This window comes from Talpa occidentalis, unplaced genomic scaffold, assembly GCF_014898055.3.
Source record: "Talpa occidentalis isolate TD23 unplaced genomic scaffold, MPIMG_talOcc4v2.1 talOcc4.14, whole genome shotgun sequence".
NCBI lineage: Eukaryota > Metazoa > Chordata > Mammalia > Eulipotyphla > Talpidae > Talpa > Talpa occidentalis.
In genome coordinates, this window is record NW_023601433.1 from 33,888,507 (window position 1) to 33,900,884 (window position 12,378).

The following is a 12,378-nucleotide window of genomic DNA, read 5'->3' on the forward strand; positions in this document are numbered from 1 at the left end:
GTGCCAGAGGGCCAGGAGGCCGGCAGGTCTCCAAGACCCCAGCAAGTCTTCACTCTGGGCTTCTCTCTCTAGTTTTCTAGCTTTCCAGCTTTCTTTCTCCCCTTCTCTCTCCTGCCTCTCTTGCTGCTGCTTCTCTGCTTTCTCTTGGTGACTCTCTCCATACTCCTCCCATGGCCCACAGAAGTAAACAAGATAGTCTGCAACAATGTAACAACTGCAGGTGCCCCACCAAGCAGGGCAATCCTAATGGTGGAAGGGCAGAAAAGCCTGAAAACCATTTACCTCAAAGATACCCACGTGGTATGGCAGACCTCTCCTGTCTCACTTGCTGCTCCCCTCAGCGGTGTATTTCAGTCAGTCTGCCTGTTCTGTTCCCCGCTCTGTCTCTGGTGAATCCTCTCAACTTCCCGCACATCTGGCCTGTACCCCAGTTCTTATATGCATGAATAAATAAATCTTAAAAAAATAAAAAGAGGGCCTCCCCGGTGGCGCAGCGGTTGAGCGCTGGGTTGCGAAGCTGCCCGCAGCCTCTGCAGTGCCGGTTCGATTCCTGGCTGCTCCCCGGCCACCGGAGGAGGGTCCCACATGGCCCGCAGACCTCTCCTGCCGCCCGCTGCTCCCCTCAGCAGTGTACTTTGGTCCTTCTGCCTGCTCTGCTCCCTGCTCTGGCTCTGGTGAATTCTCTCACCCTCCCGCGCTTCTGACTGTACCCAGTGCATGTATAAACAAAACAAATGAACAAATAAATAAATAAATAAATAAAACATGCCTCTATTTAAAAAAAATAATAAATAAATAAATAAAAAGAGCAAGGGAGAGAGAAGGCCAGAGAGCCCAGGACTTGCCGGGGGCTTGGAGGCCTACCGGCCTCTTGACTACCCGGCACCCCTGCCTGCTGTGTACCTGGTTGCTGCACTACATGTAAAAGGTCAATAAAAGCCTGAAAAAGCCACCGAGGGCTCCAGGGCTCTCTTTCACCCTGCTCTGCTCAAATCATACAGATCCTGCTCTGTGCTCATTCTGGCACTACATGAAGATAAAGAGAAACATGACCCATAGTTAGGGTTCAATAAATATTAGCTGTCACTAATTAAGGCCAGGACTGATGCTTTGGAAGGAATAACGTAATATACAAAATCAAACCCAATTGTCCTGTGGTTGTGTGGGAGTACCATCTGGCAACTAGCTGTTATTCCCTACCAGGTAACTCATTCATCCCACCCTATTATAGGAAAAGGCCTGAATTCCATGCAAATGCTTTCTTCAGTGGCAGTTGTTTTGTCAGCTCCTACCTGATTGTCTAGTCCATATCTGGTTATTGGCAGTTGGTTTGTTTGTTTTATTTATTCATGCTGTCTGGCTATGCCAGATTCACATTTAGAAATTAAACTCTAGTATATGAACTAAAGCAGAGATGAGCAGAAATGCACAAAGACCTTCAAGGTGAACAGCTCCAGAAATTGGAATTAAAAAGCTGGTAGCTCTCAGGACTCTTTCTCAAATAGTCTCAATTGAGCGGCCTAGTCTTGCCTGAAAAGTATGCCATACTCAAGAAATGACTCTCAGGAAAGGAAGCTAGGGTGAGAATCAGGAAGAAAGAATCCTAAAGTGAACCCCAATGGTGAAAAGTGAATTCCAATTATGTGTCTTAGGAAGTGTTAAATGTTACTGAGGGAAGGGGATTTAAGGTGAGGAGGCATGTACTAAATCCTGGGTTTGGGGCTGTACCTACTCTAATGGATATTGTGGGGTATTAGAAGATCTCTCCTCACCATAGGAATACTCATTCCACAGCTCTGGGATTATCAGCTCTTAGGGAATCTGCTTAAATTAAAGGCTGTTACCTAACTCATGATTCATACCCTCCACAGGGAAAGGGGATAAAAAACTGGCTCAACTCTAAAGAGTCATCCCAGCTCCAGAATTCCCATAGGATCAAGTGAGGTTTCTGTTGCTGTTGTGCACCCAGTGAACTTCTTTCCCAGTCAACTTGCTTCTTTCCTTTCCCTCAGGTTATGATCCTGAGAACAGTCCAATAAACTCTTGTATGAAAATTGCAATTTCATAATATATACTAAGGAACAAATCCCAGACAACAACTTCACAAATTTCCAAAAAGGCAGTTTTATCAGTCTCAGTTTGCAGATGATAAAATTACACCTTGGAAATCAAGCAATTTCCTCATGGACATAGAACTGGTAAGTGGCAAAGTCCTGATATTAAACTAAGAATGTGCAGCCTCAAGATCTATGATTCTTTCACTCCAATCACTGGTTTCAGTGAATCATAAATAATAAAATGGAGATTAAACATTTTCAGGATGTGAAAATAGGAAGATAACCCAGCTGTTATTTGGGCAAGATTCCCTTTATGCCCTGGCTTTCCCAAAGCCCTGTTATTCTGACTACAGTCCCTTTTCTTGTTATCTCGTTCGACATTGGTTACTAAATGTTTGTTTTCTTCTATTAGCCCATAGCTTCCTAGTTCTGTTTGCCTAGTTCCTTATAAACTTGAGCCATCTGTTCCTCTCTGGGTGAGTGATTTTTTTTCACTCTACTTTTTTTTTTAAATAAGGAAAACCAAACCAGCAAATATTTTGCCATTATTCTTATCATCCTTCTTTTCCTACTAATTCTCATGACATTGTCATCATCAATATGAGGACACTGAGAAGTTACAAGGACCAAAATGGTGGCCATTTTGAAATTAATTCATAACTTTAAATTATGTCACATGATATCAACCACAAATTTATCATGTTTAGATTTACAAGCATGATCAAAGTGAAGAAATAAAGCATTGCAATAAATCAAACAGGAGTTTTAAATACTTCAAAATCTATGGATTTGATTTCCTGTTCCACCATATGCTAGCTATATAATCTTGAGTAAGTTGCTAAACTACTATGCCCAATCTTCTCATCTATAACATGGAGCAAGTAATATTAATTTTGTGTTTTTTGCTGATATATATGATTGTTCAGTTGTATAAATGTAACAAATGACCTCTTAAAATTATCTATTGATGTGTAGAAGTTAGAAGTAAATAAATTTGGTTGCTGATAAAAAAATTTTCATGCTATTTATAAAAATTTAACAAAAGGATAAGTTGAGTTCTAAAGGAAAAAAGCCCTAGGAAAGTCTCAGAACTTTGATTTGGCTTTTAAGGATAATTTTTTTGTTATTTATTTTATGCATATAAGAGCTGGGCTTTAGGCCAGAGGTGGGGTGGGGGGCGGTGAGAGGACTCACTGGAGACAGAGTGGGGAGCAGAACATGCAGATCTACTGAAATACTCTGCTGAGGGGAGCAGTGGGAGAGACAGGAGAGGTCTGCTCCCACCATGTGGGTCTGTTCCCTGCCTGGGGATGGAACTTGTGCTGCAGTGGCTACTGATATGATAGCTTCATAGTGAGGAGACTTAAACCCTTGCATCACCAGTGAGGCCCAAGGGATAAATTTTTAAGTTGAACTCTGATATGGAAAACTGGTTGCTCAATTATGAATTATGTGAAACTGAGTGAACATACAACATAATTTCAGGATGTTTGTCCTCTGTGGAATAAAAAAGGAAAATACTAATCAATTCTTCTTCCTTAGTAGTCATATATTTGGACACGTGACATTGAGAGAGAAGTTCTGCATATGCATGCATATAGAAAATGTGTAAAGAACACCTGCAAATGAGTAACCAAATGCCAAACAACCCTATAGATAACAGAGCGAGATGATTCAACAAGTAATTCATAAAAGGTAATATTTACATGACCAGAAAGCATATGCAAAAATATTCAGAATTGTTTAGTCATTATAGAAATAGAAATTAGGGCCTCCTCTGGTGGCACAGGCAGTTGAGCGTAGCACTGTGAAGCTGTCCGCAGCCTCTGCAGTGACGGTTCAATCCCGGCAGGCCAGCAAGGGTCCCACATGGCACAGCAGACCTCTCCTGTCTCGCCAGCTGCTCCACTCAGCAGTGTATTTCGTCAGTCTGTCTGTTCTGTTCCCCTCTCTGTCTCTGGTGAATCCTCTCACCCTCCCGCGCATCTGGCCTATACCCCGGTTCTTGTATAAATAAATAAATAAATCTTTAAAAAAAAAAGAAAGAAATAGAAATTAAAAGCACAAAAGATTTGGCCATAGTATCACCAGAATTGCCAAAATTTGGAACTGAAAAAAAAAAAAGTTGGTATGATTGTAGAACAGCTGGAGCTCTTTTGCATTGACAGCTACTATGTAAGTAGGTGAAACCCTTTGGAAAACTGGCATACATTCTAAAGCTGAACTCTATTACCCAGAAATCCATTTCTAAGTATTCAAGATGAGTACCTACATAAGTTCACCAAAAGGCACTCAGAACTAAATTCATAGCTAAATGACTATAATAGTTCTAAACCAGAATTTCTCAACTTCAGCACTATTGATACATTGGATTGAATTATACATTGGGGAAAAGGGGAAGACAGCTTTCTGTGATTTGAGGGAAGATTAGTGGCATCCCTTTTCTCAGTAGATACCAGTAGCAACCTTCCCTCATAATAGACAAAAATGTTTCTAGACACTTCCAAATGTTCTATGGGGAGCAAAATCACCTCCAGTTGAAAAATCACTGTCCTAAAATGAAAACAATCCAAATATCCTTCAATAGTGTGAGCAACTAATTGAGAACATATTAATTCATTACAATATTACACATTAGTGAAAATAAATAACCCAATGTTATACTTAACAACATAGATGAATATTACAAAGTATGTTGGGCCAAAAATATCAATTGCAATAGGGCTAATGCCATAATATTCTGTCCATACAACATTAAACAGAGATAAAACTAATTTATGGTTATTGAAATCAGAATAGTGGTGAACTTTGGAAGAGGCTTAAAGCAAGCTTCTAGGATGTTGGTAAGATGATTGATCTCATTGTTACTATATTTAATATACCAATTGTAAAAGTTTTAGAGCTGTACATTTATGAGTTGCCCACTTTTCTGTATATATATTTGAATAAAAGATGTTTCCCCCAAACAGAATTTTCTTGTATGTGTTTCTATCAGATTATTTTCTTTTAAAAAATTTTGTTGCAGTAACATTAGGTTACAGTACTGCATGTGATTCAGAAGTATAGAATCATACTTCTGATGTATGTTAACACACCATACCCACAAAAGCAACCACAGTCCTCCACCATAGTTCACTGAGCCCCCTCCACATTTTGCTCTCCACTCTTCCTTCCCCCCATGGTAACCTTAATTCTGCAGACAGATTTCTTGGGTTTGTTATTTGTTTGATTTTGACTGACACTTTATTTTGATTTTTTAATTTTTTTAAAGATTTATTTATTTATGCGTAAAAGAACTGGGGCACAGGCCAAAGGTGTGGGGGTTGAGAGGATTCACCAGAGAGAGTGGGGGCAGAACAGGCAATTCTACTGACATACACTACTAAGGGGAGCAGCAGGTGAGACAGGAGAGGTCTGCTGTGCCATATGGGTAGCTCCCTGGCCCGCTGGGGATCGAACTCATGCTGCAGTGGCTAGCGAGAGCATGATAGTGCTGTGTCTTTAACTCCTGCACCACCAGGAAGGCCCTGACCCTTTGTTTTGTTTCTTTATATTCCATATATAAATGAAAGCATGTGATATTTGTCTTTTTCCTTCTGATTTATTTTGCTTATCATCAGCCTCTCCAGTTCCATTCATATCTTTTTTTAAAGATTTATTTATTTATACAAGCACTGGGTATAGTCAGAAGAGAGGGAGGATGAGAGAATTCACCAGAGCCAGAGTGGAAAACAGAACAGGGAGACTGACAAAGTACACTGCTGAGGGGAGCAGTGGTCGGCAGGAGAGGTCTGCGCACCATGTGGGACCCTCGCCCAGTGGCCAGGGGTGGAACTTGTCCCGACCCGCGGGATTCGGAGGCATGGAAAGAGAAGGGCTGAGGATTGAAATGAGGGGCTTGAGACGACTTGCCGCTAGCGGTTGCTTCTTTATTTTTCCTTTTTCCTTTTCCTACTTTTACATGTTTTTTCCTTTCCCTGTCCTACTACCTTCCCTGGCCTTCTCTATGCTCCTCTCTCAGTACGTTTCTCAGTCTCCTCTCTCAAAGTCTCTACACAGTATCCTTTCCACAGTCTCCTTCTCGAAGTCTCCTTGCCTTATCCTCTATGCAGTCCCCGCAGTCTCTCTCCTTATCCTCTACGCAGTCTCTCCAGTCTCTCTCCGCTCTCTCCCGTGGTTCCCTTCTTATACCCTCGTAGCTCCTCCCATCGTACCTCCCAGTCCCACGTGATTTACTGGAAACGCAGAGGTTTCTCAGAAGGCGAAACAGGAATCGAAACCTAACTTGCGAGCATGCGCAACACGGCGCATGCCCCAGGCGGCTCCGGACATCTCCCCCTTTTTTCTTTTAAATGAGACACCTGGCCTGTCTTAGGTTGGCATATCCCATAACCACCTTACCCGTCATCGCTAATCCGGCGCATTTGGTCCGGACCGCTGTCTTAGGTTGGTCTGGACGGGCTACGCTCTTACCCGTCTTTGGCTCACAGGTTCTCTAGGGCTAAGTTGACCCATCCGGATGCCACTGGGGAGTCCTGGTCAAGTACCATGGCGCCAAGTACTTGCCTGACCACAATAGCACGTTCTTTGTTTCGCTTCCATAGCTGACGGAGAAACCATACACTGAAGGCACAAACAGCCAAGAGCTAAGGCTATCACCCTGCCCCAAGCTTGCAACTCTGAGAGGAGTCCTCTAAACAAGGCAATGACACCCTCACCCTTAACAGGGGTAACACAAATAAAACTGTACAGAGGGTTACAAGGTATGTGAGCAGTTAACAAAAGTGTGTCTATTTCTTCTTACATGAGCTGACTGCTGACTAAGCGTAAAAAGTCCATTTCATAAATGTCCATTCATATCTTGCGGTGTTGGTAAAGCAGAAGCAACATTGGCAGCTGATGCACTATCGCCCATCGTACTGACATCTGGGATGCTTGTGTCATCAAGGTTAGCAGGGTCAGGTGTATTGACAAACCGAACCAATCGAGCAGGAACCCATCGGGGCTCTTCCGCGTCCTGTGGGAAAAGACAAATGTTGCCAGGCAGCTGTATTAATACTGGCACAGGTGGTTGCCACTCATTATTGACCTGGTCCTTCCATCTTGCTTGCAACATCGTGACCTGCCGAGGGTCTGGCAACCAGTGCTGATCAGCAGCTGACTGCCCCTGGGTATCTAGGGTCAAAAAATTAAGGGTAAAGAGAACTGTAGTCAAACGGTCCCTGGGGGAGTGTTCTCCCCGTTTGTTTTAAAAGCACAGTTTTCCAGGTGATAGGAATGGGCGTGGGTGGAGGCCTAATCACAGCGGCCCCTAGAAAAAAGGGTAACCGAGCCCTTGTTTATCCCCCGCTTCCCTCGTCACTTCCTGTAGATTAAAAGAGGGAGACCCTTGCTGTTGTTTACCCAAACCTTGTCCAGGCACGTAGCCCTGATTAATCATCATTTGGCCAGCTGGACGATCCGTGACTAATGAAGCCCCCATCTCCACCAGAACATCTTGTCCCCAGAGGTTCATGGGGATTCCGGGGAGGACATAAGGTTGAAATTGCCCACTATGGCCCTCACTGTCCCTCCAGCAGAGCACAGTAGTACTCCTGGAAGGATTTTGGGATATTCCAAGACCCTGCAAGGAGGTGTAAACGGTAGCCACGGGCCACTGTGAAGGCCAATGCTCCTTGGATATAATGGAAGTGTCTGCCCCAGTATCCAAAAGGCCCTTAAATGTTCTGCCATTAATTATCAATTCAATTAGAGGCCTCTTATCTAATGTCAGAGCCAAATTCACAAGAGGGTTGCCTGAAGAGCCAAAACCTTCAGCACCGTGAATTACACGGTGGACTTTTCCATCACTGGCTAATCTTGGTAATGGTATAATTTGAGCTATTCTGTCACCAGGGGATATAGAGATAACTCCATGAGCAACAGATGCAAGAATCTTAATTTCTCCAGTGTAATCAGTATCAACAAGGCCTGGGATGACCTGAAGGCCTTTAAGGGCACTGGAGCTGCGGCCAATTATTAGCCCCACAATTCCATCAGGGAGAGGACCATACTGGCCCGTAGGTAAATATTGCACTCCCATGCTAGCAGTAAGAATAGTATATATGGAGACACTCAAATCGAATCCGCCACTTCCTGGGGAGGTGCGGAAGAGGTCAGAGAAAAACTTTGCCTTATTTGGGGATTGCTCTGAACTGCCCCTATAATTGGCTGAGAGGGTTGCCGGGGCTGCACCCTCCCCCACGAGTTTCCCGGCTGCCCTCCCATACGGGGGTCAGCAGATTTCCCTGATAATCTGTCTTAGACCAACACTCGTTTGCCAAAGGACTACCCTTTCGGCACCGTGGACAAACTCCTGGTTTCTTTTGAGGGTTAGTAGTTCGTGGTGCCGTAGCACCCCCGCTCCGCCCCAAAGACGGGCAGGAGGCCTTTATATGCCCTTGCTGACCACAAGCGAAACGGACACGGTTTCGTGGTCCAGTGACTGGACCATGCAAGGCCTGAGCGATCACTGCACCTGTAACTTGCACTTCACAAATATCCTTACAAAGTCTCACATAATCATCCAAACTAGCCCTAGCTTTCCAGGGTCTAATAGCTTCCTGACACCACTTATTAGCATTTTCAAATGCAAGCTGTTTAACTATCGGTAGGGAGGCATCAGTGTTACCTAGAATTCAGCCAGCTGCTGTCATCAATCTTGCTAGGAACTCTGCAAATGGCTCTGTCAACCCTTGAATGACCTTTGTTAATTGAATGTCGGCTCCTCCTCTATCTCCTATTGCCTTCCAGGCTGACCGGCCAGCTACTGCAACTTGGGCAAATACAGCCGGATCATAATCCTTTTGTCAGTCGTTACTATCGTATTGCCCTTCTCCTGCTAACATATCCTTGTTTCTAACCGGAAATCCAGCATCAGCATTGAGTTTAGCTGTATGGGTGCAGTTCTCTAAAAATATACCCTTCCATACCAAATAATCCCCTGGGGAAGTCACCGCTCTGACTAGTGCCTTCCAATCATTTGGAGTAGGATTCATGCCAATCCAGCTATCCAATAAGGTATGCGTAAAAGCACTCTGGAGACCATACTGAGTAACTGCCTCCTTTAAAGCCTTCAAATCTTTAACAGATGTGGAGACATGTACTCTAGTATGCACCCCTTGAGGATCTGTCCCTTCCACGACTGGATAAGCATAATTAGGGGCCTGGGAAACAAGGACTCTTTCCAACACAGAGCACAGTCTCTCCATTAACGGAATATCAGCCCTATCGAGTGTTCTAGGAGGTGACTCAGGAGGTGGCTCCCCAGGTGTTTTCCATCTCCTTTTATGCTTCCTTGGCTTATAACAACCGAGGCCTTTCTCATCCTGTTCCTCCTCTCCTCCTGACTCATCGGTAGGATAATCTAGGGGAGGGGCTGTTGGTATTTTTTGAGTAGAGGAAGGGGGACTTACCGCTGTAGAACTCACAATGGAACTTCTATCTTCTTCCTCCGTTTGTCTCACTGTCCTGATGGCCTCAGTGGCTAACTGAGCGGCAGCAGTGCCACCGGCATTAAGAGCATCTCCCACCACTCCCCAGACCGTCAAAGTAGTGCCAGGAAGAGACTCAAGGCCATATAATTGCTGATGCAAGACAATATCTCTTTTTACCTTATTCCAATTGTCACTATCAACCTGATCCTGCTCCAGAAACCATTTACTAGTGATACTAAGTGTCTCTACAAATCCTTTAAGAATTTTTCTACTGAGAGGAACCCCAAACCTTTTTAGGAGAGCTTCCAGGGAAATAACTAACTGCCCCTTGGACATTGAATTGCCCATGATCCCAACTACCTTACCTTACTTTACTTTACTTGCCGGCTCACCACAGCTGGTCCTTCAGCGGTTCCTTCGTTCTTTTCGTGCCCCACGTTGGGCGCCACCTTTCCCGACCCACGGGATTCGGAGGCATGGAAAGAGAAGGGCTGAGGATTGAAATGAGGGGCTTGAGACGACTTGCCGCTAGCGGTTGCTTCTTTATTTTTCCTTTTTCCTTTTCCTACTTCTACATGTTTTTTCCTTTCCCTGTCCTACTACCTTCCCTGGCCTTATCTATGCTCCTCTCTCAGTACGTTTCTCAGTCTCCTCTCTCAAAGTCTCTACACAGTATCCTTTCCACAGTCTCCTTCTCGAAGTCTCCTTGCCTTATCCTCTATGCAGTCCCCGCAGTCTCTCTCCTTATCCTCTACGCAGTCTCTCCAGTCTCTCTCCTTATCCTCTACACAGTTTCTCCAGTCTCTCTCCTTATCCTCTACGCAGTCTCTCCAGTCTCTCTCCTTATCCTCTACGCAGTCTCTCCAGTCTCTCTCCTTATCCTCTACACAGTCTCTCCAGTCTCTCTCCGCTCTCTCTCGTGGTTCCCTTCTTATACCCTTGTAGCTCCTCCCACCGTACCTCCCAGTCCCACATGATTTACCAGAAACGCAGTGGTTTCTCAGAAGGCGAAACAGGAATCGAAACCTAACTTATGAGCATGCGCAACACGGTGCATGCTCCATGCGGCTGCAGACAGAACTGGCTCTGCAGAGGTTGCGGGCAGCTTCGCAACCCAGCACTCAACCGCGGGACACTGGGGAGGCCCTCCATTCATATTATTAACAAGGATATTTAGTCTGATACATTACTCCAAATGGAAAACCTGCAGATGCTAATTTTTTTCATTGCTTTGTCCATTCTCCAAAACAGCACCTTACTACTTTCACTGAATATGTAACCCAGTTATATGTCATACTTCTGAAGAGTACAATCCAGTATAAATTTTTAGAATTAAAATGTATTTTTTTTATATTTCACACATTGTGAAACATGAAAATGAGGGCTGCCTTCCACATTTGGCAGTCACTAAACTAAAATAAATAAATTCTATCTGAAGTCACACAATGTATATAATATTGTACTTGATATTCTAAGACTTTATATAAATCTCTTTACTTAGGAATTAATTCATGTATTTTGACCCAATCTATAACCCAATGTAGTTATAGATTTATGTGATTTCAGACTGACTGAAAGCCTTGTTATTTAAAACACATATTCTTCAAAAAGCATTGTTCTTTGGAATCATACTATTTGAAATCTATTTCAGTTCTGAAAGCCCACTTTAAAATGAAAATATTTTTGTTTAGAAAACAATATCTTTATTAGTCATTTCATAGAATAAGTTAAAATTAACTCATTTACTAGTTAGGGGAAAAAGAGAGCACAAAAGAGATTAATTATATGTTACCTATGAGGAAGTAAGGAGAGAGAGAGAAAATTGAATAGAAAATGTCATGTGGTCATTTTAAAACCTGTGCACCAATTCAGTGACATTGCTCCTATCAAAAGATAAGATCTATTTTACCTCATCTTGAATCTCGGCTGGCCATAGTGACTAACCATGTATACCATGCCGCATTCAAGTAACAGAAGTGAATTTCCAGACTGTGACTTCAGGACTTGGGCAAAAAGGCCATGCAGACCCCATCTGGTTCTCCTGTGATGCTTGCTCAGAAGAAGTCAACCATCATGAAGTCTGACCACATTGAGAGAAAGAGAAGTAGGTTACAAAGGAGACAGTCCCGTTGATGGACCCAGTTACGTTCCCATCCATTCAATAACCAACATTGACTTTCAAACACCTGAGAGAGCCATCTTGGACAACTAGTCCAGACTAACATTTAGCTGACTGTAAACAAATCTGAGTATATTATACAAGAGATCCTAAGAAAGACTAGCCTACTCCATTCTTTCAGAATTACTGGCCCACAATATCATATGGAAAAGAAAATTGTTTTTAAGTTTCTATTTTGGGAAAGAATTTGATAAACAACAATTAAAATTAGAACAGGAACAGATATGAGATCCTCTCAAAGATGGTCATTCCATTCTGTTGAGCTCAGTAAGCATGTACTGAATCCCTACTAGTTGCCATACACTACACCAGGGCTTAGAGATTCCAAGATGATAAAGTCACAATCTCTGCTCAGCAGGGAAGTCAGCCATGTTGCAAATGTGGTAAGTGTGTTATGTACAAAGAACAAGAGATGTAAAAATGAAGCTACTTCCTTGATGCATCAGGGTGCTCTGTTTTTGAAGTTGTTCAATCAGGTTCAAATTCCAGTATTACTACTGTGTAATGCTGTGATTTGGGACTCATCATTTTAACCTCCACGTTTATCTTTCTATTCTCTTTTTAAAAATTTTTATCTATATTTTTTACATCATTGTTCATTTTTGGTACAATGTTTGATTTCTCCTCTCAAGTATAATCTCCATAAAGTCCCCAACACCAAGTCATC

General features: G+C 43.1%; 1 long non-coding RNA gene across 1 annotated transcript; it reads right to left on the reverse strand.

The window, feature by feature from the left end:
* Window positions 1-6,463: 6,463 nt before the first annotated feature.
* Window positions 6,464-11,606, reverse strand: LOC129145827 (uncharacterized). The gene is made up of 3 exons (XR_008551919.1): window positions 11,442-11,606; window positions 9,898-10,023; window positions 6,464-7,074 (listed from the first exon to the last, which is right to left on the reverse strand). It is a non-coding gene; the product is annotated as an uncharacterized LOC129145827 (long non-coding RNA).
* Between the last annotated feature and the right edge of the window lie 772 nt (window positions 11,607-12,378).